This window comes from Aulonocara sp. 'chitande type north' Nkhata Bay, linkage group LG20, assembly GCF_057382095.1.
Source record: "Aulonocara sp. 'chitande type north' Nkhata Bay isolate Kocher_YH1m ecotype deep benthic linkage group LG20, A_spYH_male_GT1.1, whole genome shotgun sequence".
Lineage (NCBI taxonomy): Eukaryota > Metazoa > Chordata > Actinopteri > Cichliformes > Cichlidae > Aulonocara > Aulonocara sp. 'chitande type north' Nkhata Bay.
This window is the reverse complement of record NC_141363.1, coordinates 32,776,735-32,782,354: the sequence shown is the minus strand read 5'-3', so window position 1 is coordinate 32,782,354 and position 5,620 is coordinate 32,776,735.

Genomic DNA, 5,620 nt, shown 5'->3' with positions numbered 1-5,620 from the left:
CATAGTGATCGTTTGATATATGGACCTGCAGCGGAGTTAAGACCCAGACACGGCTAGTGGCGTCAGACTGAACAATCGGATGTCAAACCTTGAAAGTGGATAGGCTTTCACCCCCTCCCTTTGCTGGACAAACAGACAAGAAATCTTAACGCATGAATGTAACAAACACACTGAGAAAAAATAAATATTTAAAGTAAAATAATGTACTGATCACATTTGCAGGCATACCCACTAAGTGACTCATGAGTTATAGTCTAGAGGTTCATGTGCTTTGTTCTCTGATCACTTGATCTGTAGAGAAACAATGTATCTTTATTATCAAGGCTGGTTATTGACTTCATCAGGGAGATGAATGCAGTAATATTCTTTCACTGACTTGTGCTAAATGACGGCTTCACCTCCGTCCCTCTCCAGCTGTCGGAGGTCACCGTGGGTCACCACACAGTTGCCATGGGAACGGGAAACAAGAAGGAAATTTCTCCTGAGCACCAAACAGTGACACCTTACTTCGTCTCCGACAGACTCGGTTGAGTTGCACATCAAGTGTGAAAGCAGGAGTGAGAAGTTGTTGTTTATTTAATTTTCTTACGAGTCACAAGAGTGGCCAGTCAACCCCACTCTTTTTCACACTCCCTCTTTTTCTTTCTCTCTCCTATGTAGAAACCTATTTTCACACGTACCCTTGTGGATGTTTGCTCTCACATATTTTCTTTGTCTGCATCACTCCACTCCGTGGTTCTCTCACACAATATATATTCCTGCTATCTGGAACAGCAAAGCACAGGTGCAACCCTGTCTGTGTGTGCGCAAGTGAGACGGTATTTGTTACTTCAGCTCTCCAACTGCTGTGACCCAGTGTAACTATTGCACCTACATTGTCAACCCTCTAACAGCTCAGTCAGCCTCTCGAGGTTCCCACACCTGTTTGCCTAACAAGCACACCAACATACTTTTTATATCAGGCCTCAGTCACAAATACTAATCCACTGACACCATTATGCTCCAATGTGTATGGCATGTGTGCGTAGAGGGGGTGGGGGTGGAGCTGATGGCATTGCTGCTGTATCAAACTGCTGGAAGCAAATTTCCTCTAAGGTGATTTGTTATAGTGACAGAGCAGGAAATATTTTTAGCCAGAGTGAAAGGACAAATAATCAAGCAGGAAAGACAAATGGTAGACAACAAGGGAAGTGAGGGAAGGAGAAAGCGAGAAAGCAAAGGAAGAAAGAGTGGGTAAGTGAGAGAGAGAGAGAGAGAGAGCAATGGGGGAGTGAAATCTGAGGGTAAACCAAAACCACCTGGATGTTGCTGACTTGCTACTCTTGTGTTTAGAGCAGTCTATCTACATTGCATTACACATGCACACTCGCATAACCACACATACCTCATGGTCATATGCACACACACACGTGTGCACGCACACACACATATGGATCTAAATATGTGCAATTGCTTCTAAAAAAGTTAAAAATCCTTCTTACTTATGAAAACTCAAGTCATGTATGTTGTAATAAATGTACAGCAAAATGAACCACCAGTTAATGTAATCTTTTCTGCTGTTTAATATACAGTTTTAGTTAATTAAGTGACTGCTTTTGATTTCTTGTGTTTATTTATACTTTGATGAAAATGTGTCTAACCACCTGATCGTCTGATCATCTGACTTGCAATTTATACGACTGTAATGCCAGATTGCCCAGATGGTTAACTAATGAAATAAAAGCTAAATGTAGGAATAAAAAGTCCAAGTCGAAGCAAATTTTCCTTGAAGTTGTGAATAAAGCATAGTGGAAACTTCTCGTAGCATTTACTCAGCAGACAAAACCAGGAGTGATATAATACAACTAAAGGGACAGAGACTAAAACTTCTTCTTTTTTACTTCTCCTTTTTTTCTCAATGGAATTCTTACAAGTGTAAGACTTTGGTTTTCTGGGTTCTGCTATCACGGCAGTCAGGAGCCTTGGCCTTAACCTCAAAGTGGTTGGTAAAACAATTTATAGTGAGAAGAGCGGTGGTCGGGACAATCTGGTTTGCATACACAAGTCGAGAGGCCGTTATGTAGCACAATGTCCTCCTCTCTGTCTCTGTCTCTCTTACACACACGAACATACACACACACACACATAGCCTACACACTTTCTCTCTCTCTCTCTCACTGGTTTGTTCCCTGAGTCAGCACTCTGCCTCAGCTCCAGTTTCTCTATCCCGGCCCTCCTCTGCCCGCCTGCCTGCAGGACACTATTAGGACATCATTGTGTGCATTTGTGAGTGTCTATGTGAGCCCATGCTTGTGTGTGTATAAAAGAATGGGTGTGCGTGCCTTTGAGGGAGAGAGCTACTGTTGCATTTACATGGTCAGGTCCTTTCAGCATCTTATGCAATACGATATTTTTCACTTTGCGAGTAACCCTGGATATTTTTGTCGGCTCTACCGAATCAGCTATTATTGCAGCTCACCATAAAAGATGCACGTCTCCTCTCACTCTTCCAAAACACTCCCAATGGGTTTTGCATGTTGTAGTGTGAGTGTATCTATTTCTGTGTGTGTGTGTGTGTGTGTGTGTGTGTGTGTGTGTGTGTGTGTGTGTGTGTGTGTGTGTGTGTGTGTGTGTGTATGAGAGAAAGAGAGAGATTCTGTATACTACTAGTTCTGCTAACGTGGCCCAAAAATAGCGAACTGGAGAGGTGTGAAGTAAAAATGGAAAGGACACTTTAGTAGAGGAGTAACTGACACGGGGTGAGTCACTTTCTCTCTCACACACACACACACACACACACACACACACACACACACACACACACACACACACACACACACGCAAACATGGGGTGTGCTCATGCAAACTATAGACTTACAAGCACACACATGCATACAGTACCCAAAACTGTAGCATGTCACAAAAACGCAGAGTTGTGAAATTGTCTCACTATGGCTTTGTCACCACTGAGTGTGTAGTCAAGACTCGCAAGATTGTGTCTCACTGCCATGTGATTGGCTGCTTCACTGTTGGTTTGATTCCAAATTACTGTAAAAGATTCCCCCATTACTGGTTTAAGGTACTGCCTCACTTATAAAAACCTCCTTTTTTTCTTAATGGCTTAGCCTTTTGTAATCCTTTGCAGTTTCTCCACAGAGATCTGTGGGCCCAGTTACAATCAAAGACTGTTATATGGCAAAGTGCTAAATCGATTTGCCCGATTTAAGGGTAGACGGGTCAGATTTCACCCAGAAACCTATTCCCTTGCTATTATGGGCTTCTCGAGGTATATTTGACTTTGTGACAGCCTCTGATCAGTGTATTGGCATTTGTGCTTGTCTGTTTACGCTCTAGGAAGTTAATCCCTTTAACACATTGTGAAACGCCCTACATCACATTGACTGCACTTTACACGTAACACCACCACACCTCACAAATTAGTCATTTGTTTATTAATGCACTTGAACACTTTAACACTACAAATTCAATGTGGCTACATTATTTTCTGTGCTCTTAAAGTGATTTGTCATTACTGTCGTTCTGAGTCAGCATTTTTGTCAATGAACTGATGTTTTAACAGAGCATATATTCAAGTTCAAGCCAAAATGGAGTTGTTGGCTTTTTTCGTAACCTTCATTTTTGAATGTTGACTCAGTGATAAGACTAGTGTTTTTTCCCAGTTCTATTTACACCAGTGCTTAAAGGATGTTGTATTGTAAATGCAGAAGTGAGACTGGGAGAGAGAGAAGGAGAGAGGAAACGATACTAAGACGTTTTACTGACACAGTGCCTAATGATCACAAGAGCGAAAGATACATGCACGATTATGAGCACACAGACACACACAAGCCATGTGATCTCTCGATTAGTGCTGTAGTCACACCCTCCCACTCTCTCTGGTTGTTTGATCACAATCTCCCTCCTACTCCTGGGCTCCAGTCAAACAGAAACTTTCAAGAGATAATGCTTGCTCGACATGAAATCACTGATGACCTTTGCTGAAATAACTTAGATATTCAATTTTTATGTTCAGTGGAGATGTTCAGCTGACAGAACAAAAATAAATCGCTTCGAGCATATGTAGACATTTTTACGTCAGTTGATATTCAAAGGTTGCGTTTGATGGTATTCAAAACCTAAAGGTGAAGGATATAGCCTAGAATTTTATCTACGGGGGTTATAACACTGTGATGTAGCTGTAATTTTGTGGGGGTGAGATGGTTTATCTTATCTTTGCCTAAAATTTCTTCTTGAAACATGTTGATAGTTTTAAAGATGGCTGCACTTTTCTAAAGGCCCTTTACAGAGCTGAATGTTAGTCATTCACCATTTACAAGGGAGATCGTTTTGCCTGTCGGATACCCAGCCTCTCTGTGCTGTTCTGCTTTTTTTTGTTTTAAGAGGTCATCATATGATCAGCAGGAAAGAGTGATTGGTGGTGTGGTTAACAAAAATGCAATGTATTCAGTATATCCACAAATTAAGTTATTATTTTCGAGAAAAACTTTTAGGTATCTAACTTTTAGGTGTATGAGCTTCTCTGCAGCTGTTATAGTGCCTCTGGGAAGCAATCATAAGATCATAATCAACAATGATTATTCATCATTTTCGATGGCCAGGGTCATTATAGACGTGACAGAAGAAAAGACAATAACACAAATAGAACACAGTCTGTAATCTAAACAGAAACTATGCATTATTGATCAATCAGGGAAGCTTGTGATCACAAATAAGTGAGTCTTGAGCTCTGTTTACTTTCACTGTTAAATAAAAGCATGCAGATCATACATTAGAACTCTTAAGTTGTATTTAATCATTCAGCGCAGTCAAGAGTTAACAGAAATTAACCTCATAACAAGAAGCTTCCCACCAGAATGTCAGTCAACACAAACCTATGCTCCCAAACCTTGTTTAGTTGTCCTTAGAGTGCAAAATGTAATTTAATGATTAAAGAAAAGAGTTGGAACGGCAATTGTTTGAACTACCTTAAAGTTTCTATAGGGAAATGTTTAGTTATTAGTTCTGTTTGAACCAAAGATCTCATGATTTTACTGGCATTCAATTGATGGGAAACTGCTGATGTTGATCCTACACAGCTGTCACATTGTGTTAAAGAAACCACCCTTCAAGGACTTATGCCAAGTCATATGTTATGGGAAGTGGAGCACACAGTACAGTAAAGAAAAGCATATGACTTATTGCTACATCACACAGGACATTCCCATACCTCAGTGATTTTGCAATAAGACGTGTGAGTGGTCTTTTGTGGTTTCACGCTTGAAAGAAAAGCACATGATGGCACTGCACGCAGATCATGAACAAGTGATTACGCTAAAAAGAGAACTGACTTGTTATGACTATGACGAAACTCTCAGTGTGTCAGATCTGGACAGCTGGTATTACACTTCATCTGTCACAGCATGTCAATACTTAGTGATTATGTTTAGCTGTCTCACCTACAAGTACTGTGTGCCCAGCAAGCACACCTTTTCTATTGTCCACGCTGACTGTGATTGGCTGATGGGCTAAGAGGCTGAGGTGTTGCAGCAAATAGCACAGCTTGTGGGCCGGTCCATTCTGCAGCTCGAGGGAGGTTAATGAGTGAAGCCACTGGGCTATCAGCCAAACATGAGCAGCAACG